The sequence below is a fragment of the Mus caroli genome, unplaced genomic scaffold (assembly GCF_978045245.1).
Source record: "Mus caroli unplaced genomic scaffold, Mus_caroli_1 scaffold_3, whole genome shotgun sequence".
Classification (NCBI taxonomy): Eukaryota; Metazoa; Chordata; class Mammalia; order Rodentia; family Muridae; genus Mus; species Mus caroli.
The window spans coordinates 107,256,015-107,279,190 of record NW_028227258.1 but is presented as its reverse complement, the minus strand read 5'-3'; the positions used below and the strand labels follow the sequence as shown (position 1 = coordinate 107,279,190).

The following is a 23,176-nucleotide window of genomic DNA, read 5'->3' as shown; positions in this document are numbered from 1 at the left end:
TCCTGGCGACCGCTCACCTGCAGCGCTGCCCGCTGATGCTCGGCCCCCGGGGCGCTGCCGGGCGGGGCCAACCGCGCAGCTCCGGGCTCCTGAACCGCAAAGCCAGGCGTGCCAGGCGCACCGAATCGCACTGCACCGCACGTCGCCACTTGCACCCCTCTGGTCGGTGTCACCAAGGAGGGCTGACGGCGGCTTACCCACGGTAGCCTCCCTGAAAGGGACTGTTCCCCAGGAGCCGGTTCCCCCAACAGCTACGAACCCCTCCCGCCAACGTCTCCTGCGCGGCCTGCTCCCGAGAACCCTGGCTCGGGAGAGCGACGCGGGGCCCTCGGGCTGAGGCCGCGGCGCCCTCCTGGCCGGCCCGAGGGCGCGGCTCGCTCCCCTTCCCCATCTCCTTCTCCAGGACGCCTGCTCCACGGGCTCCCGACCCTGGGCGGCGGAGGGCTGTGCCACAGCTTAGCCTTCCAGGGTGGTCAGGGGCCGGACGTGTGGCAAAGGGAGCCGGGAGAGATTTGGGGCCGTAGTGTAACTCGAGGTGCCCCAGCCACCCGTGAGAGGTCTTCCCCTTGGGCACCGCTGGTGCAGGGAAGAGGAAGGAATGCAGGGAGCCTCTGGGGCTTGGATGTTGAGAGATTCTGAGCTGAGGTCATTGCTCCGATGACCCGGCCATGGCCACGTGTGAAGGGAGAGTCCAGGACTGGGAATGGGAGTTTAACCAAAAAGGGTCTAAAAAGGCAAGGCAATTCTTGAATCCTGGAAACCTTGGCACTTGTAGAGGTGACAGGCAATAAGCAAACTGAGTTTACATAATTGGTTAACTTTTTTTGAAAATATATACACACGTGTACTTACATATATGTGAGCACCAGATGTATATGTCTATGCATATATATCAGTATATATGAGTGTATATGCATACATGCACACACACACACATCCTGTTACTGCTTTTGCTTAGAAATAAAATCCACCCCTAAATTCTCAAAGCAGTTCCAAAGGCCATCCAAACTTTAAGCAAAGGTCGTTAGCCTGCCTAAGTGTATTATTAATTGATGCGTTCACGAGAGAGGGGGTTAGCAGATGTGAACTGTCTCAACCGACTGGTCGCAGAAGATTCTAGGAAAGGTGTGGCCCATCTTGTGGAGAGGGCTTTGCGAAGCATTTCACCAACCCATACTGGATGCAGAAGTGCAAAACTTCCTTGTTCTGGATGACATAATATGTTGCATCCTCTAATTCTCGTGCCTTCAAACATGGAGACGACACACAGGATGCAGGAATATCTTGGTTGCTGTGATAGATGTTCATAAGTCAGCCAGGCCCAAAGGAGTTGTTTTGCAAGGTGCTCTGACTGGTGACAGTCTATGCCTATGCGACTTCCTGGAAATCTCCCAAGAAACCCAAACCGTTGTTGTGATTGCTGGGTGTGGCTGAAGGTCTCAGCGAACTCCCTCTGGAGCCTGGTAACAAGTTCAGACTAGAGACTGAGAGGCTTGGGAGGGGACAATCTTGCTGTGTTCCTCTTGATCTGGGGGGTTGTTCCTGCGAGCTTTCTTTTCAAACTTCTCAATTCCTAGGATTGGAGCTTAAGAATCTAGTCGGGACCTAAGAAAGATGTTTACAAAGACATCTACAGAAATGTCTATAGTCATTAGGCTGCCTTCACATAGATAAGAGAGGTTGCTGGAGATAGCCTGAGAGAAAGAGAGCACACGCTATTGGTGGAGAGGGTTTAATAAGACCCCCACATACATGGAAATCCTGAAGGAATGAGTGAAAAAGAAAAAAACAACTGAAATAATTAAATGGGACCTTTGAATAAGATACACCTTTTATGTTAAAACTCACTTCTTTGAGTAGCTGTCACCTGACCAAGCCTTAATTCAAATGAAATTGTATTGTTACATTAGCTCCCCTTTCTTCTCGGCACACTTTGCCACGCTTGTGTTTTCTGGATCTTTTTATGCTGCTTCCATTTCCCACATTAAATTATAGTCTTCTGGTCAGATTTTAAATTAACCATGTGAACCAAGTATGTGTGTTAAACAAACAAACAAAAAATCTTTATATCTTACACAGTACTTAGTTTTATCGTGCAAACTTATTTTTCTCCAGGGAGCTTACCCAAGATGGCACCAATGGTAGATTGGCATAGTTTGGTGAAATGGTGAGTTTATTCAGCTTATTTACAGGAGCATGAGTGATTCCCCCAAATAGCCACATCATTGAGGTGTCACTCCACCGTGGAAGATGACATGCCCACAGTTCCTCAGATGGAGTCCATACAGAGTCCCCACAGATTGACAGATGGAGCCTAGGCAAAGAGGATCATTTCTCCACAGCTCCACAGCAGGAGTCCCGTCCTGTGGACAGAACCTTAAATCCAATTAGAGAGTAGTTAGCTGCACCCATAACTGTCAGGACACTTCCAGGAAGTACTAACGGAGGGAAGACGACCCTTCCCCAGTAGGTAAAACCTTTCAGAAGTTATCTCAGATACAAAGAGGACTTCCCTTTACTGGGTAAAGGGGTTTGCAAAGAGGACTTCCCTTTACTGGGTAAAGGGGTTTGCCCACAAGCTGGACCGCTCAAGGGTGATTCCTGGGCACCACTTGGATCCTTGACCTCCACACATAGGAACAAACACAGACACACAGACACAGACACAGACACAGACACACACACACACACACACACACACACACACACACACAGAGAGAGAGAGAGAGAGAGAGAGAGAGAGAGAGAGAGAGAGAGAGAGAGAGAGAGAGAGAGAGACAGACAAAATGTAAAAAGAAAAGCAGGAAAGAGCAAGGCTGCCAGCCTGGCTTCCAGGTGACAATCCGTGTGTCTGTCACATACCTGCTCCTGCTCCTCCTCCTACTGGACTCTCCCCAGCCCCCACTTCACCCCCGTTCCACATCAGAACCCAGCGTCCTGGACCCCTCTAATGTGGATTGAAGAACCGTGATTCTGCAGGGTTCTTCCAGGTCTTCAGCGTGCAAGTAGCTCTGCAGAGGCATCTAGTTTCATGGACAGAGCAGGGTTGGCAGACCCGCTGTTTGGGGGACCCCTGTGGCCCAGGATTAATGGAGGAAGAAGGGTCAAGGAGAGCTTCAACCTCATACCTCAGATGAGGACGTCAGGCAGCTCTCTCCCTACCCCCATACTGACCACGAAGCCACTGTGCCACCATCAACCCTAGGAAGAATTTATTTCCTGTTTTCTTGGATGTCGGTCTCCTTCTAGAGTTGGAGTTTTCCTTCTAGTATGTTCCGTGGAGCTGGATTTGTGGATAGATATGGTTTGAACTTGGATTTTTCATGGACTATCTGTTTTTTCCATGCAGATGAAGCATCTTCCAATACCCTTGTTCTGGCCAATTGTACTCAGGGACACAAACCTTGACTGCAGAGACCCTGGCCACCCCCCCTAAGGGCACAAATGCCCCTTTCCCCCCACTGTAAAGTGTGTGTGTGTGTGTTCTTTGCCCTTGAACTCATCACCTTCCAAGATCCTGCCTGCACTGACCTGTCCCAGCTAAGCTTTCCTCCCTCCAGGCCAGCCTGGTGTGCCAAGGGCCTGCCTACCCTGAGTGGGAGCAGACACCAGAAGACTTCAATATGCAGGGTTCCTCCAGGATAGCCAACTCCTAGTGTGTAAGCCATTCTTTTTGTTTGTTTGTTTGTTTGTTTTTTCAAGACAGGATTTCTCTGTATAGCCCTGGCTGTCCTGGAACTCACTTTGTAGACTAGGCCTGCCTCGAACTCAGAAATCCGACTGCTTCTGCCTCCCAAGTGCTGGGATTAAAGGCATGTGCCACCACCGCCCAGCATGAGTAAGCCATTCTATTAACCTTGTTTTATTATATATATATATCCATCCTATTGGTCCTGATCCTCTAAAGAATGTTAATAGACTGGTTTTATAGGAAAATTAGGAGTAAAATTCAATAGCTCTTAAAATTCCCTGTGTTTAATGTTTTGTGTATTGGGTAATATTTAAGAACAACACCTGCATTTAATTGTAAATACAACTGTATTTGATCTCTGTGATATCTAAGCACCACTTTAATATAAAATATAACCTCCTTATTTAGTACCAGGTTTCATTCTGGCAGTTGCATGGTAACTTCTTTTGGTTGGTCTTTCTCCCTGGGTGTTCCTCCTCTTTTTGCAACCTCCTATTTACCCTTTCCTCGTCATTTCTCCATTTGTGTAACATGTATTCTATCTCGGCTCTGTCCTCAAAAACCTTTCCACATGTTTTGTCTCCTTTCCATCTTAAAAAAGTGTGTGTGTGTGTGTGCTTTGTCTGCATGAATGTAGGCCCCACCGAGGCCAAAAAAAAGGCATCAAATTCACTAGAACAAGGGCTGCAAACAGTCACTTGCCATTGTATAGGTGCTGGGAATCAAACCTGGATCCTATGGAAAAGCATTCAGTGCCCTTAATCACTGAGCCAACCCCCCCACCCCACACACACACACGTGCACACACTAGGATTCGCAGTATTTTTCTGAGTCTGTTACCTCACTATAATAATTCCCTGTTCAATCCCTTTTCCTAATTCCTCTTTTCAAACAGATAAAATCTGGATGTTGTGCCACATTCCCATCATCCATTCGTTGATTGATGGGGATGTAGGCTGACTCGATTTCCTGCCTTAAACAGAGCAGCAGTCAACATGCATGTGCAAGCAAACATCTCTGTGGTAGGATATAGAGCCCTTTGGTATATGACCAGCATCTCTGTGGTAGGATATAGAGCCCTTTGGTATATGACCAGCATCTCTGTGGTAGGATATAGAGCCCTTTGGTATATGACCAGCATCTCTGTGGTAGGATATAGAGCCCTTTGGTATATGACCAGCATCTCTGTGGTAGGATATAGAGCCCTTTGGTATATGACCAGCATCTCTGTGGTAGGATATAGAGCCCTTTGGTATATGACCAGCATCTCTGTGGTAGGATATAGAGCCCTTTGGTATATGACCAGCATCTCTGTGGTAGGATATAGAGCCCTTTGGTATATGACCAGCATCTCTGTGGTAGGATATAGAGCCCTTTGGTATATGACCAGCATCTCTGTGGTAGGATATAGAGCCCTTTGGTATATGACCAGCATCTCTGTGGTAGGATATAGAGCCCTTTGGTATATGACCAGCATCTCTGTGGTAGGATATAGAGCCCTTTGGTATATGACCAGCATCTCTGTGGTAGGATATAGAGCCCTTTGGTATACGACCAGCACCGCTATAGCTGAGACACGTGGTAATTTTATTTTCAGTTTTTCCTAATAAACATCCATTCTGATTTGCATGGTGGCTGCACCCGTTACACTCCACCTTTCCACACACACACACAACTGCATCTGTTTCCACTTGTTTCCCAGCTGATAGCCGGTCTACCTGAGATGAGATCCAGTCTCTCAAGGTAGTTTTCATGTGCATTTCTATGGCAGCTAAGGATGTTCTCGCTGGTTATATCTGGCAACTGCGCACAAACTAGAGAGACCTGAGAAGAATAAACCTCAGCTAAGGAGTTTCCTTTCTTGGATTGGCCTGTGGGCATTTTCTTGATGGCTAATTCAGGGGGAGGGGGCTCAGCCCACAGTGTGCAGAACCACCCCTGGACAGGTGTTACAAAGGTAACTGAATGTAAGCTTGGGATCAAGCCAGCAAGCAGCAGCGTTCCTCCATATCCTCTGCTTCAGTTCCTACCTGTAGGTTCCTGCCCTGACTCTGCTCAGGGATGAACAGTGACGTGGAGTTGTAAGATTAAATAAAGCCCTTCCTTCCCAAGCTGGCTGCGGTCAGTGTTTGATCACAGCAACAGAAAGCCAACCAGGACACAGATTGATACCAGAGAGTGGAATCTTTGACAACAGACCTGACAGTATTGTTCTGAGGGAGGACCGTGGGAAGCATTTGAAGGTTTTTGTCTTTAAGGCCACCAGGTGATCAAAGCTTCTCCAAGACAGTGGGAATCTGGAAAATAACACTGAGGGAAATGCAGATGATGGAATCCTGGCTTAGAAGTGTCAGAGCTCCTCCGAGACACTCCCAAAGCAATTCATATGATATATTTGTTTTGGGATTTTTTTTGCCTGTCTTTAAAAAAAATTCATTTTATTCATTTACATTTAAAATATTTCCCATATCAGTTACCCCTCCACAAACGCCCATTCCATCCCCCTTCTCCCCCTCCCCTTTGCCTCTGTGATGGTGCTTCCCCACCCACCCACATTCTCCCATCCTACCACTCCAGCATCTCCCTAAGGGGTGTTAAGCTTCCATAGGACCAAGGGCTTCCCCTCCCACTGATGTCACATAAGGCTTCCTCAGCTACAAATGGATTTGGAGCCATGGGTCTCTCCATGTGTACTCTTTTGTTTGGTGGTTTAGTCCCTGAGAGCTCTGGGTGGTCCGGTTAGTTGATATTATTGTTCTTCCTATGGAGTTGCAATTCCCTTCAGCTCCTTCAGTCCTTCCCCTAACTCTTCCTTTGGGGTCTGCTGACTCAGTCTGATGGTTGGCTGTGAGTATCTGCATCTGTATTAGTCAGGTGCTGGTAGAATCTCTCAGGGAACAGCCATACCAGGCTCCTGTTGGCAAGCGCTTCTTGGCATCAGAAATAGTGTCTGGGTTTGGTGTCTGAAGATGGATCCCTAGGCGGGCAGTCTCTGGATGATTTCTTCTGTCTCTGTTCCATTTTTTAACCCTGTCTTTACATATTTGAATTAAGAATCTAGAAGTGAAGACTTTGCTTTACCGGGATAATAGATGCTAATCAGCTGCAGCTGAAAATTCAGCCATGATTAACAAGAGACCAGCATCATTTAGTTGAAATCTTCCTCAGGGTCAGCTTGCAGAAGCTGTGATCCAGTCGAGTGTGGGGACAAGGCTGTGCATGCAGCACACGGGCAGCAGAGCTTGGCAAATGATATGCCCCATGTAGTGCTGACATTAGCATCATGAGGGCCGCAAGACCGAATGGGTCACAGAGAGAAGCTGACACTTGCCGTCATGTGGCAGGGTTGGAATCTCTGAAGAGGCCAAAAGAGGCCATTGGTGAAGGGGTAGCCTCAGCTGCAGTGGAGGCCCCAGCATGTTAAACTCCAGAACCATGGGGTGACCATCCAGGACAGGGGCAGGAGCAGAGCGGAGGCAGCCTAAGCCTACTAGACAAGCGTCATGCTGTGAGTGGCAGAGGTGGAGAAGTGGAAATGTCCAAGCCCTTTGGAGCCAGAAGATCATAAGCAAGCCCCTGATCACTGGGTTAGTTACGTTGTTGGATTTTGCTTTTGCTTTGATTTCTGGTTGTGACTGTGCACTGGTTCTTGCCTCTGAGTTGCTCAGCTTGGTTTAGAGACACCCAAAGCTAAGAGACTTGTTTGTATTTTAAAAGAGTCACTGAACTTTTAAATCACTGGAAATTTAAACGTGTGTACAGTGTTTTCTGTTACGATAGATGTGAGACCCTGGGTACAAACAAGAAAGGAAAGGCTATGGTTTTCTAGTGATGTGTCTGAGTGTCACATTGGTAAGGGGTTGGACACTGACTTGAATATTTAGTGACTGTTCCTGTTTCTTCTTCTGAGAACTGTCTGTTCGATTCATTTTCCCATTTTTTTTTTTTTTTTGGCTGACATGCGTTTTTGGTGTGTATAATTTTCGCAGTCCTTCACATAGTCTAGATACGAAACTCCTCTCTGTAGATAAGATCTTTAATTAGCTTCCAGCTGACCTTTGTGCCACTGCTCCATCACATCCACGGTGAGGAGCCAGGGAGGGATGGGCATGTGCTGCCTCTGAGCTCCCTCTTTCCATCTATGCAGCTCAGGAGCCAGCCAGGGGCTGGCGCTGTACACAGCAGGGAAGTCTTCCCACCTCAATCAATACAACCAAGTCTCACAAGCATACCCAGAGCCCCACCTCCCAGGCGATTCCAGATGCTGACAACGTGACAGTCGACACTGTCTATCACAGAGGTAAAAGTAGACAAATATGTTTCAAATATGTTTGCCTAGCGCTGTTACGATAAAACAAGTATTAGCAGGTAGATGACATTTTAGAATAGAACAAACAAACACACAAACAAAAACCAATCAATAGCTTCCTGTGTAAATTTCAGGACCCACCCTGATGTTCAAAGGGCCCTCTTTTGGATATATTTCTTTAAATCAAGGGCAGACTCTTTCTCCACCCTGAAGTTCTTTTTTCTGGCATAGAATACAGGATATAGTAGGCACTCAATGTTTGTTCATTAAAGGAATTAGTAACAAGATGTAAATTATTCTTGGCATATCCTTATATTTCTTATTTATTTACCAATCTAATCATTTATTTTGGTTCTTTCTATCTTTTTCTTTTTCAAGGTCTTATGTAGTTGAGGCTGACCCGGAACTTACTGTGTAGCTCAGGTTGGCCTTGAACTTGGTTCCTCCTCTCTCGGCATCCCTAGTGCTATGATTTCAGGCAAGCACCATCATGGCCAGCTCAGAAACACACTTCTAAATTATCCAAAGCATGTCTGCAAGGATATTAAGCCCCCTAAACACTGTTGTCATTGGTAATTCTCTGGACCAGATACTTCCAAAGCTGTGTCACCTAGCTACAGACCCTCTTATCTGATGACTCTTTCCCTTTGTGCTGGGGTCCCCAGTCCATTATCTCCAGCAGGTCTCTGGGCTAGAAGGACTTCCTGCCTCAGCAGGCAAACTGATCAGGGTCCCACCCTCCTTGTACTGTGTGCTACCGCCACCTGGTGGTCAGACCTTTTTGTCCCTGCCCTGCCTGCTGACCTCACTGCAATTACCCATTGCTGAAAGAAAAGCAGTCCAGCTATTTACATCAATTTCTCTAAGTGGGTATACCACCCCATGTTATTATACACTTTCTGTTGTTGTTTAAATACAAATGTCACGCATCAAAAATTTCTTAGGGCAGAAATCTAGGACACTCTGAATCCATTTCTTTAAATCATGCCCTATGTATAGGTAAGAAAACAACATGGGTTCAGGTGTCCATCAAATTTAGTTCCTACTAATCCTAGATGCATGGGAGGTTTCAAAGCCTGAGCTATCAAATTTAAGTCAAAGAAACCCATCTCAGAAAACTACTGTGGAGAAGCCATTGAAAAAGGCACGTGACACAAATCTCTGCCCTCCTCCACAGGCACCCACAAGGGTAAGCACACAAACACTTACATACATGCAGATGTGCACACACACAAATTATCCAGGAAAATAGAGTGTAATACAGTAGAAATGTTTGTTAATCATGAATTTTTATAATTTATCCATATAAAATTATATACAGAAAAATGGCCTAATTTTTATATTATATATATTCCTAATATTTTAGGGGATAAATTACACGATGTGTGTTGCATTTATATGAGAAGAAATAAAAGTGACCATGAAATATTAAATAGTTAAATATTCACCCTGGTATTATTTAATAATACTGAGATTTGTTAGGCTTATTATAATTTCTAAACCTCCTCCAATAAAAATGCTAATTGCTTAATAAGAGTAGCCAAAGCCACACAGAGAGGCCTTGTCTTGAAAAACCAAAAAAGCGGGGGAGGGGGGGAGTGGTGGAGAGAAGACAAAGAAAAAGGAAAAGTTATTTAAGAATTAAATTAAGGGGAGTGAAGAGATGATCTAGTGGTTAAATGCCTGTGATGCTCTTACAGTGGACCTGATTTCACTTCCCAGTACCCTGTGCAGGAGGCTCACAACCACCTATAACTCCAGCTCCAGGGGATCTAACACCTTCTTCTGGCCTGTGTGGGTACCTGCACACACACACACAGACACAGACAGACCACTCACACACACAGAAAGAGAGAGAGAGAGAGAGAGAGAGAGAGAGAGAGAGAGAAAGACAGACACAGAGACACAGAGAGAGACATAGAGAGACAGAAACAGAGAGACAGGGACAGAGAGAAACAGAGAGAGAGAGTGACAGAAACAGAGAGAGGTAGGATGAAATGAACCACTGGGCATCTGGAGGGATAAAGTCAGCTGAGACTGCACTGTCCAGTACAGTAATGACTGGCCGTGTGGGACTAGTGAGTATGGGATGCAGAGCGCCCTGAAGAGCTGTGTATTTTATTTAACTTATCTCATAGCTATGTATGCAGTATGTAGTATGTTCCTCTGCATGTGATCACTCAGCATATGTAGTCACCATTCTAGGGCAGGATTGAAATACTTCCGGTTGAGCCCAGTCACAGCACACTAAGGCAGTTCTGTTATTGTAGATATAAATGCATGGATCTGGGGACTGGTTTTCCTCTAAATTATTCTTTTCCTGTAATTTATGTTAAGTGTGTGACATAAACCACCTGCTCTGTAATTTCTTTGGGAAACAATTAAGGTGACTCACACTGGAAGCTAGTGAGCTAGAGAGGGGACTCTAGTGGCATTTTGCTGTTCCAGCCCTCTGGGAAAACAGGCTGTGGATTTATTTACCAAGTCAATGAAAGCAAGGCTATGTCCTCAGCGGTGAGATGAGGTAATGAGAGGGAGAGGCTGAGCTGTATCTGAGGTGATTAAAATAACATTTTCATTATTTCCTCTTCACTTGCTTTGAACACACAGTCAATATCTTACCCCACCAGAAGCAGATATTGAACCATGCTTTCTTGTCTTTGTTTTACAGGAAGGCAGCTTTCAATCTTTTCACTGAGGAGGAAAAAAAAAAATAAAAGCACACACACACACACACACACACACACACACACACACACACACTACACCATACACATCAATCCAAATAGGAATCTATTTTGTGGGTAAGGAGAAAGGAGAATCCAATACAGGAAAAAAAAATTGAAATGCCCATTCCCATCTCTATTGGGTTCAAGCTAGGAACAGAGCATAGGAGAAAGAGACATTTGGGGGGGTGTTCCATTTGCAGAACTCGTGGGGGCTTCTTTTCCAAAGCATCCTGTGATCCAGTGCTCAGCGCCAGCACTAACCAAGCCATACTCTGCTTAGCTCATGACTCCAGACAGGACTGGGCACGTTCAGGGGGGGGGGGGGTAGAGCCACAGATCCCCTCTCTAACATGGGTAAAGGCAGAATGTTGAGATTAACACCCCCCCCCCCGTTCAACAGCATCTCCGGTCTCTATGTGATCAGTAAAAATTAACTCCCGACTCACGCGACTGAATTAATCATCCGCAGTGACGAGCTGTCCCGTGGGCCTCAGCGGGGGACTAAGACTTATCCACTTAGGTGGTGATTTATTACACTAATCAGAAATGTTTTGTTTAGTCATTTTTCTTTTAAGTCATATATCATCCATCTTTTATTTCCCATATGAATCTACAATTTGGAGAAAAGATCCCTGTCTTTATGAATAGTTTGAATACGAAATTACTCGGTAGTATGATTATGTTCTTTTAAAGGAGGGATCATTCACTTGCTGTTACGTTTGAAAATCTTATGACTGAAGAGACAAAACATATGTGTGCGCATATATAATAAATAGGACTATTACTAAGAACCGCTACTGAAAACTATTAGGTCTTTTAATTTAAAATTGTAGTCATTTAGAAACATTCAGAATATTAGCTGAGCAGGAAAAAGATGAGCTAACTGGATGAAGATTGGTTCTAATGCTTTGATCCGGTCAGGAATCCGCGAAAGGCCCTTGTCCTGAGTCGGTTTTTGTTCAATCAGTAAAGACGTCAATGGCCAATGGCTGGGCACTGGGCAGGACCCTTAGAGTTGCATGGGTGAGGATGCAGAGAGGAACAGAGCAGAATCGCCCGTGACTCGGAGTATCAGGATGGGATGCAGGAGAGGCGGCAGATAAAGCCAAACAGCTATGTGAGATTTCGGGTTCCCAAATTGGGCCTGCAGTAGCAGGGGAAGGTTTAGGAGTGCCCAGCCTTTGAAGCAGCCAAGGCATCTTAAAAATAAGCTGATGAGTGTGTGTGTCTTTCATTCTCGGTTCCAAAGATAGCTAGCTCCTGGGCAGGTGCCAAAGCGGCCAAAACTCACCGCTACACCGACTGACTTTACTTCTCTCTTTTCTCCTCCAAATCCAACCCCCCAGGCTCATCCCCACTCTGCAGAACACATGCTGCAGCAGTGCCTCCTCTCCCGCCCCCTCCCCGCAGGCTCTGGTGGATCCCAGAGGTGGTCTTCGTCCACCATTGCTTTAACCCAGCCCTGAGCTCCAGCAGGCACTCCCCATTGACGCACAGGCTACCCCTGCCAGGGAACCAGGTAGGCTGACTACAGATCTTCACTTCTCCTTCTGTTCCTCCAGATCCAATCCCCCAGTCTCATCCCCAGCTCTGTAGTAGAACACCAGTAGTCTCCCTTTCCTTTCTGATCCCATCCCTGGTATATCATGAAGATCTTCTCCTCTAAGCTTCCTTTCCCCAGTGCATCCTATCACCCCAGCCACCAACAGCAGCAGGTGTTCTCTGTGAACACACCAGCTGAGCAGGCTGTTTACCACTCCCTCCTCTCCTCCAAATCCACTGCCCCCAGGCTCAGCTCTGCAAGGGAACACCTGCTGCAGTCTTCCTTCTCCTCTGCCCACGTCTCCTGTGCATCCCACAGACCCTCCCTCCTAACCTCCTTCCCCCTACTTATTGCTCTTTCCCAGTTCCCAACTCAGCAGGCACTATAGCAGACTTGCTAGAGTGACTGTTCTTCACTCTCTGCCCCTATTCCAAGGAGCCTAAATAAGATCTTCATGGAACATTTATGCTTTCCTCTCATGTGAACCCCATCAGAGCCCTAGGTTATCCTTACTCCTAAGTGGCAGCTCCTGATACCCAGAAACACATTTTACCTGGAACCCCCAGTGACTACATCTCTCAGGTTCACAGAAAATTTCCTATCAGGCAACACACAGCCACAATACTCTCTTAAAAATCCAGAAAGGAAACAAAAACCAAGGAACAAAATACCCACCCAACAAAGACAACACCAGATATTGCCACCTAGACGTATAAACTTCCCAATCCTAGATGCTAAATATCAACTTTAAAATACAATAAATAACAGCCAGGGCATTCTGTCTCTACTTGAACCCAGAAACTATCACAGCAGACCCAGACTATCCCACCATACCTGAAATACAAGAAAAAAGATCTTAAAATACTGTGTGCTTAGATGATAGACATCCTTAAGTAGGAAATGAATAAATCCCTCAACAAAATCCAGAAAACACAAACAGCAGAAGGAAATGAATAAAACTGTTCAAGACCTAACAATGGGAATAAAATCAATAAAGAAAAGCCAAGCTGAAGGAATTCTAGAAACAAACAAACAAACAAAAACTAGAAACTTGAGCAGCAACTATAAAGGCAAGCATTCTCAACAGAATACAAGAAAGAAGAGATGAGAGAATCTCAGGTGTTGAAGATGTAATTGGAGAAATGGATACATGGGCTAAACATCTTAAATCTAAAAAAAATTCCTGACACAAGTCTCACACAGCCATGCAGGAAAGACTCTGGCAAGCAAATGAGTTTTCTAGAGATGGCCTGCTAATTTGCATGGCTGCAATGCATGGTGTGCTGTTAGGCAAGGACCCCAGAGACTTAATCCCAAGGTTGCTTCTCACTGTTGATATGCCTTTCCTTCCACTATTACATAGCTTAATGATTCTTGAGCTTCAGCCTATCCTATTGGGCATGTTTCCTGCATATCGATATAAAGATGTACATTCATATAATAATGCTATTTAGATGTACTACTGACATATAGAATTCCTGATTTGATTAAAATAATTTTTTTGATTTTTAATATTTTTATTACATATTTTCCTCAATTACATTTCCAATGCTATCCCAAAAATCCCCCATAGCGCCCCCCACTTCCCTACCCACCCATTCCCATTCTTTTGGCCCTGGCATTCCCCTATATTGGGGCATATAAAGTTTGCAAGTCCAATGGGCCTCTCTTTCCATTGATGGCCGACTAGGCCATCTTTCGATACATATGCAGATAGAGACAAGAGCTCCGGGGTTCTGGTTAGTACATCATGTTGTTCCAACAATAGGGTTGCAGATCCCTTTAGCTCCTTGGGTACTTTCTCTAGCTTCTCCATTGGGAGCCCTGTGATACATCCAATAGCTGACTGTGAACATCCACTCCTGTGTTTGCTAGGCCCCGGCATCGTCTCACAAGAGACAGCTATATTTGGGTCCTTTCAGCAAAATCTTGCTAGTGTATGCAATGGTGTCAGCGTTTAGAAGCTGATTATGGGATGGATCCCTGGATACGGCAGTCTCTAAATGGTCCATCCTTTCATCACAGCTACGAACTTTGTCTCTGTAACTCCTTCCCTGGGTGTTTTGTTCCCAATTCTACGAAGGTGCACAGTGTCCACACTTTGGTCTTCATTCTTCTTGAGTTTCATGCGTTTATCAAATTGTATCTTATATCTTGGGTATCCTAAGTTTTGGGCTAATATCCACTTATCAGTGAATACATATTGTGTGAGTTCTTTTGTGATTGTGTTATTTCACTCAAGATGATGCCCTCCAGGTCCATCCATTTGGCTAGGAATTTCATAAATTCATTCTTTTTAATAGCTGAGTAGTACTCCATTGTGTAAATGTACCATAATTTCTGTATCCATTCCTCTGTTGAGGGACATCTGGGTTCTTTCCAGCTTCTGGCTATTATAAATAGGGCTGCTATGAACATAGTGGAGCATGTGTCCTTTTTACCGGTTGGGACATCTTCTGGATATATGCCCAGGAGAGGTATTGCTGGATCCTCCGGTAGTACTATGTCCAATTTTCTGAGGAACCGCCAGACTGATTTCCAGAGTGGTTGTACAAGCTTGCAATCCCACCAACAATGGAGGAGTGTTCCTCTTTCTCCACATCCTCGCCAGCATCTGCATGGTACTGGTATAGTGACAGACAAATAGACCAATGGAATAGAATTGAAGACCCAGAAATGAACCCACACACCTATGGTCACTTGATCTTCGACAAGGGAGCTAAAAACATCCAGTGGAAGAAAGACAGCATTTTCAACAAATGGTGCTGGCACAACTGGTTGTTAACATGTAAAAGAATGCGAATCGATCCATTCCTATCTCCTTGTACTAAGATCAAGTCTAAGTGGATCAAGGAACTTCACATAAAACCAGAGACACTGAAACTTATAGAGGAGAAAGTGGGGAAAAGCCTTGAAGATATGGGCACAGGGGAAAAATTCCTGAATAGAACAGTAATGGCTTGTGCTGTAAGATCGAGAATTGACAAGTGGGACCTCATGAAACTACAAAGCTTCTGCAAGGCTAAAGACACCATCAATAAGACAAAAAAACCACCAACAGATTGGGAAAGGATCTTCACCTATCCTAAATCAGATAAGGGACTAATATCCAATATATATAAAGAACTCAAGAAGGTGGACTCCAGAAAGTCAAATAACCCCATTAAAAAATGGGGCTCAGAACTGAACAAAGAATTCTCACCTGAGGAATACCGAATGGCAGAGAAACACCTGAAAAAATGTTCAACATCCTTAATCATCAGGGAAATGCAAATCAAAACAACCCTGAGATTCCACCTCACACCAGTCAGAATGGCTAAGATAAAATATTTTCAGGAAGAAGGTTTAAGGAAATGGTTTCAGTTGTTTTGCCAGAAAGATACAATAAAGTTAGAATCAAGACTGGAATGTGCTCCCTCCTCATAGAGTAGTAAGTAGAGGTTGCAAAATATGGAATACAATGAACTTTCATACTTGCACTAAGAAGAGAAACAGATTTGGGACAGATTGGTGACCAAGGGAAACATTCATTCTAGGCCAGGTCCAAGGATGAAGCCAGCCCAGATGAAACTGTTGCTCTGAACTTATAATGAGCTTACAGAATGAAACACTGCCTCGAACCTAACTATCAACATCCTCTGTAGCTTCCTTTTGTGTAACATTTTATCTGTGAGGTAATTTTATAAAGAACTTCTGTCTAAAAAGGTATAAAAAGTCTGAGAGAAAAAATAAAGTACAGCTCTTAGGGGTCTGCTCCATCCACTAAATGTATTTACATGTATATATGCCTTATGTATGTACATAGGTATATGTGTATGTATATAAGGATGGATGCATATGTGAAATTGATGAAACAGGTGGTCAGGTCTGACTGACTCTGTCTCTGTCTCTGTCTCTGTCTCTGTCTCTCTCTCTCTCTCTCTGTGTGTGTGTGTGCACGCATGCGCCTGACTTTCTTTCTTTTGTTTTCTCTCTGGCTCACGAAGTTAATGAACTCAGAGCCTCTCACCTGATCATCCAGAGGCACCTGAGTCAAAGAGTAAAGAGCCCAAGTAACTAAGTTTCTTTTCTTAATGTCCCTGTTGCCTTCAGCAGGAATTAATTGCTAAATGCCATCAGTTTTTGGCCTCAGAACAGAACAGCAAGAGAGAGAGAGAGAGAGAGAGAGAGAGAGAGAGAGAGAGAGAGAGAGAGAGAGAGAGTTAAATTGCCAGAAGCCATCAGCTTTTGGCCCCACTCACCAACGCCATACCTCCCTGCCTTCCTCAGTACCTAGATGCTGAGCTGGCTTTCAGACAAGACATCTAGGAAATCTGGAGTACTATGAAAAGACCAAATCTAAAACTAATAAGAAAGGGAGAAGGAGAAGAAACCCAGGTCACAGGCACAGAAAATATTTTCAACAAAATCATAGAAGAAAATTCAACAAAATAGAAGAAAAAATTTCCTAACCTAAAGAAGGGAATGCCTATCAAGGTACAAGAAGCTTACAGAACATCAGATTGGACCAGCAAAGAAAGTTCCCTCAGCAAATAAAAATACTGAATGGGCACAACAAGAAAAAGTATCTAAAGCGGCAAGGGAAAAAGACCAAGTAACATATAAAGGCAGACCTATTAGAATGATACCTGACTTATCAATAGAGACTCTAAAAGCATTCTGGGCCTGGGCCTGGACAGATGTGCTGTAGACTCTAAGAGACCACACTACTATACCCAGCAAAACTTTCAATCACCATTGATAGAGAAAATTCCATAATACCAAATGCAAGCAATATGTATCTACAAATCTAGCCCCACAGAAAGTGCTAGAAGGAAAACTCCACCCTAAAGAGGTTAACTATAACTATAAAAACACAAGGTATAAATATTCTCAATTTAGTGAAATTAAAAGGAAAACACGCACACACACACACCACTACCACCACCACCAGTAACAAAATAACAGAAATCAATAATCATTGGTTTTCAATATCTATGATCTCAAATCCCCAATAAAAAGACACAGACTAAAAGAATGGGTAAGAAAATAGGATCCATCTTTCTGATGCATCCAAGAAACAAACCTTAACACCAAAGACAGACATTGCACCAGAGTAAAAGGATGGGAAAAATGTTCCAAACAAATGGATCTAGAAGCAAGCTGGTATTGCCATTTTAAAATCTGAAAAAAAAAATCAGACCAAAACTAATCAGAAGAGAGGAGAAAGGCACTCATTAAAGACAAATCCATCCAGAGATCATTTCTGTTCTTAACATCTATGCCCCAAACGCAAGGGCACGCACTTTTACAAAAGAAACACATCTACAGCTTAAATCATATATTGACCCTCACATGCAAATAATGGGAGACTTCAATACCCAACTCTCACCAATAGACAGATCATCCAGCCAAAAACAAAACAGAGAAATGCTGGAGCTAACCAATGTTATAAAACAAATGGGCCTGACAGATATCTACAGAACATTTCACTCAAATACAAAAGAATATACATTCTTCTCAGCACCACATGGAACTTTCTTCAAAGCTGGTCACATACTTGGACACAAAAGCAAGTCTCAACACATAAAAGAAAATTGAAGTTGCCCGGCATTCTATCAGACCACCATGGATAAAGCTGGATAGATATCAACAGGAACAACAGAAAACTTACAAACTCATGAAAACTGAACAATTCACTACTGAATAAAAAAGGAGCCAAGACAGAAATTAAAGACTTGCTATAATTGAATGAAAATGAATGCACACAACATAGCCAAATTTACGGGACACATGATAGCCATTCTCAGAGGCAAGATCATAACACTAAGTGCTTATGTAAAAAACTGGAGAGATAGCTATCATATTAGCAACTTCACAGATCACCTGAAAGCTCTTGAAGAAAAAAAAAATGAAATCACACTCCAAAGAAGTAGATGGCAAAAAATTATCAAACTCGGGGCTAAGATCAATAAAATAGAAACAAACAACAACAAAAAGATACAAAGAATCCATAAAACAAAGAGTGGAATCTTTGAGAAAAGCAATAAGATCGACAAACCCTTATCCAAATAAACTAAAAGACACACAAAGATAGCGGATATGCAAATTAACAAACTCAGAATTGAAAGGGGGACATAAGGACAGACATAGAGGAAATATAATCATAAGGAAATACTTCAAAAACCTGTAATTCTACCAAATTGGAAAACCTGGAAAAAAATGGTCTTGATAGGTATCACTCACCACAGTTAAATCAAGATCAGATAAGTAATCTAAATAGACCTGTAACCCTTAGTGAAATAGAGGCCGTCATTAAAAGTCTCCCAACCGAAAAAATCCCAGGGCTAGATAGATAGTTTTAGCAAAGAATTCTACCAGACTTCCAGAGAAGAATTGATGTCAATATTCCTCAATTATTCCACAAGACAGGAACAGAAGGCACATCACTTAATTCATTTTACAGAACCACCCTTACCCTGATACCCAAACTACATAAAGACCCAGCAAAGAATTCCAGGCCAATTTTCCCCCATGAACATCCGTGCAAAAACACTCAATAAAATACTTGTAAACTGAATCCAAGGACATAACAAATAGGTCATCCACCAAACTCAAGTAGGCTGTATCAAGAGATGCTGTGATGGTTCAATCTAAGAAAATCCATCAGTGTAATCCACTATATAAACAAACTGAAAGGGGAAAAAAAAAAACATGATCATCTCATCAGATGCAGAAACAGTACAGACAAAATCCAACACTCTTACATGATAAAAGCCCTTGAGAGATTAGGGATACAAATTACATGCTTTAACATAATCATGATAATCATGGCAGTTTACTGCAAGCCCAGAGCCAATAACAATTTAAATGGAGACAAATTCAAAACAATTCCACTGAAATCAGGAATAACATTGTCTACTCTCTTCTTGCCTATTCAGCACAGTACTGAAGTCTTAGCTAAGGCAATTAAACAACCGAAGATGATCAAGGGGATACAGATTGTAAAGGACGAAGTCTAACTACCCTTATTTGCAGATGATATGATAGTACATACAACTGGTCCTAAAAATCTCACCAAGAAACTCCTACAGCTGATAGACACTTCCAACAAAGTAGCTGGATAGAAAATTAGCTCAGAAAAATCAGTAGCCCAATATACAAATGACAGAGGGACTAAAAAAAAAAAAAAAAAAAAAAAAAAAAAACAGGGAAACAATGCCTTTCACAATAGCCCCAAATAATATAAAATATCTTAGAGTAACTAACCAAGCAAGTGAAAGACTTTATAATAAAAACTTAGAGTCTTTGAAGGAAGAATTTGAAGAAGGTTTCAGAAGATGGAAAGATCTCCTAGGCTCATGCATCAGAAGAATTAGCATGGTAAAAATGGCCATCCTAGCAAAAGCAATCTGTAAATTCAATGCAATCCCTATAAAATTCCAAAATAATTCTTCACAGATCTTGAAAGGACAATTCTCAACACACACAAAAACAAAAACAAAAAATCAAAACAAAAACAAAAAAAACAAAACAAAAAACCCCAAAGCCTAGAATCACTAAAACCATCCTAAACAATAAACACTCCTGGAGGTATCACAATTTCAAGTTGTACTATAAAGCTATAGTAATAAAAATAGGATGGCATAAAACCCGACTTGATGTTGATCGGTGAACTCAAATTGAAGACCCAGGTGTAATTCCACAAACCTATGGTTACCTTATTTTTGATCAATAAGCCAGAAACACTCAGTGAAGGAACGAAAGCATCTTCAACAAACGGTGTTGGTCAAACAGCTGCCTGCAGAAGCATCCAAATAGATCCATACTGATCACCCACACAGAACTCAACTCCAGATGGATCAAAGACCTCAACATAAAACCAGACACAGTGAACCAAGTGGAAGAGAAATTGGGGTAATGAGTTCAAGTGGGCTTGAACTCATCAGCACAGGAAAAGGTCTTTCTAAACAGAACACCACAAGCACAGGCACTGAGATCAACAATTAGTAAATGGGATCTCATGATATTAAAAAGCATCTGTAAGGCAAAGGACACTGTCATTTGAACAAAACAACACTCCACATAATGGGAAAATATTTTTAACAAATTTGCATTGATAGGAAACTAATATCCTATATATATACATATATATGCACATATATATTTAAAAAAAAAAACTCAAAGTCTCCTTGCTGCTCATATCAGAGAGTCCTCTAGAGTCAGGACATAAGTTCTGTCTGGCTCAACATCCCTCTCTAACCCCAAATATTAGCAGCAAAGAAATTCTAAGATCCTTTCTCTGCCCTTCACCTCTCTGACCCCTGACTCTTGCCTGTAGGAAACATAGACCTTCTGTGATGCTTAGAACCTTTTGTGATTAAAAAAACAAAAAAACAAAAACCAAAAATCCCTCTTTTTTTGTTAACTTATTTTGTTATGCTCAGTGGAAGAGAATAGGGGGGTTTGTGTTCATCTGTTTGTTTGTTTGTTTGTTTCCTGTTAAAGGATACCTTTCAAAAGCAAGTTGTCTTAAAGCTGGAGAGATGCTTCAGTGGTTAAGGGCACTGGCTGCTCTCCCAGAGGGCCAAGGTTTGCTTTGCTGCACCCACATGGTGGTTTATATCCATCTATAACTCCAGTTCCAGGGAAATCTGAGAGTCTCTTCTGGTCTCCTTGGGTACTGCCTGCATATTTATGAATACATAATATAAGTAAAAACTGTTTTTGAAATAAGAAATATTTTAAAATTAACATTGTATTCAATATAATCTCTATAAATTAGTATAAATTCATACTAACCAGTCCAGGTAATCATTGACTAATTTATCTCTTTTATCAGCACCTATTATGTTTGTGTATCCAAAAAGTTTTGTATACAGTTTTCATTTAGAGAATGGAAACTAGCTCACATTTATATCAGCATTTATATCATCATATTAAATCAGCATGTATAATGTTTTAGAATACTACCTTTCTTTAATATGCTTTAGTGCAAGTCCATGAGTAATGTAATCTGGAATGTTTGACCTTTTTTTTTTTTTAAACTTGTTTTACAGATACACATCAGCATGCTTGTTATCATCAGGGGCTTCACTAAATCTCCAGCTCACCACTTTGTATAGTTGCATGAGAGCCCATTCAGACTGTTGTAGAGGGAATATTTCACCAGTATGGCCCACCTCTTCTTTGTGGTGCTGGGTATGGGACTGTGGGCCTTGTTTACAGTGGACAAGTTCCTGGCACCGAATCATGCTACGGCATGATTAATATCTGAGGAAGACGTCATGGACACAAGGCCCATTGAACAAAGTTCCCCAGAGGTAACTCCATGGTTCTAATTTAGATTGTTCCAACAAAGAAACAATGGACCTTTGGTGGAGAAACTGTTCCTGGCAGCCTGTGATGTGGCTACATCCCAGAGGTTGTGTGCAAAGGCTCAGGTGCTCCTGATTGGAAAGGCCTAAAGCTGACACATACCCTTAGCTTGGAAAAGAAGCACACAGCTCAAACTCCTCTGCAAACTCAGCCACATCATAAGCTCCCTGCACATGCCGACAACATCTAATGTTCAACCAAATAGATTTATAATGCCTTTATGAATCTTAGTACATATATTTATACACAGAGTAATCCAATCAGGAAAATGAAAACCTTTTACTTTAAAATGGAGTGCTAAATTTTAAAGGAAAAACATATCATTTGAGTCTCTGCACAGTGCCCAGTGTTGGAAAGATGGCACCACTCTCTTCCAGTAGACTGACAAAAGTAATTATTTCTAAAGCCTACAGTGGCTAACTGTGAACGTTGAATTAATTGATTTTCATTTGGGAAACTGTATATAGCACTCCGTGGTTCAAAATTAGTAGGCAGCATGATCGGTCTTTGAGCTGAGGAATTAAATTGAGGTTGAACACCCATCCTGAAAGAGAACCATTGTTTTTAAAGGGGCAGATTTAGATCACCTCAACGCTGGTCTCCTTTCCCCAGGATCTGAGGAACATTAATTAGTATGACAGTTTGCTAATTAAAACTTTCAGGATTAATTAAATATGAAGCTTAGTCTCCACAACAGTTCCAACTCTGCGCTGCCCTCCTGGTGTGGTTGATGGGAATGTGCCACCCACTGTGACTTTTGTGGGTGTCTGTGATAGATCCCCTTCTGGCAGAGCTATTTAATTCTGTGTTATTAACCAACCAGTGTCTAAGACCAGCTAGACCTTTGTGAAGATTATATATTTAAGCTTGGAGCTCTGGGTGCCTGAACTTACACCTCCTGGGAACATGAGCTCTTCAACAATGAAAAGGCTGATTAAAACTTAATAAAAACTGCCGACATAATGAGATGGGTCCCTCTAGAGATAATTTCCCTTGCCAGATTTCAGAAACGATATAAAACTCACTTTCAAATGTTTATCTGCAAAAGCATTTTGTATCCACTTACACCAGGGACACACCAAAGAAACTCTGGGACGAATAGCTTTGGAAATTGAAGGCTTTGGGTTCTGTTGGTACTATTGCTGTCTGACGCCACAAAGAGAAGCATCCAGAACAGGTACCAGCTCTAAGGCATCTACATTTATTCTGAAAAATTAGAATATGTGGAGCTGTTTAGATATTATTTCTATTAGTTGTGTAGTCTTCTTACAACTCAAAAGCTATTTTTGGACAATTTAGTTGATACAATACTTATCTTTTAAATAAGCCACTGTTCCCAAGTGAAGCAATGACGGTGTTTTCTTGCTGCTTTTGAACTTGACTACATGGATTTGCTTGTTACTGGATTTAATGAAAATGTCACAGGCATCCTTGAGAAATCAACAATAAAAGAGACAAGGTGACTGAAACAGTCAGATGTGGGTAACTGAGTGGGCAGAATTTTTTAAAACCATTCTGGACCCGAACACTTGGATACCAGAGAAATC

At 42.7% G+C, this 23,176-nt stretch overlaps 1 long non-coding RNA gene across 1 annotated transcript; it reads left to right on the top strand.

The window, feature by feature from the left end:
• The first annotated feature begins 23 nt into the window (after positions 1-23).
• LOC147005639 (uncharacterized) lies at positions 24-22,711 on the top strand. Its single transcript, XR_015046743.1, has 4 exons — positions 24-202; positions 7,839-7,991; positions 12,076-12,248; positions 21,311-22,711. It is a non-coding gene; the product is annotated as an uncharacterized LOC147005639 (long non-coding RNA).
• The last annotated feature ends 465 nt before the right edge of the window (positions 22,712-23,176 follow it).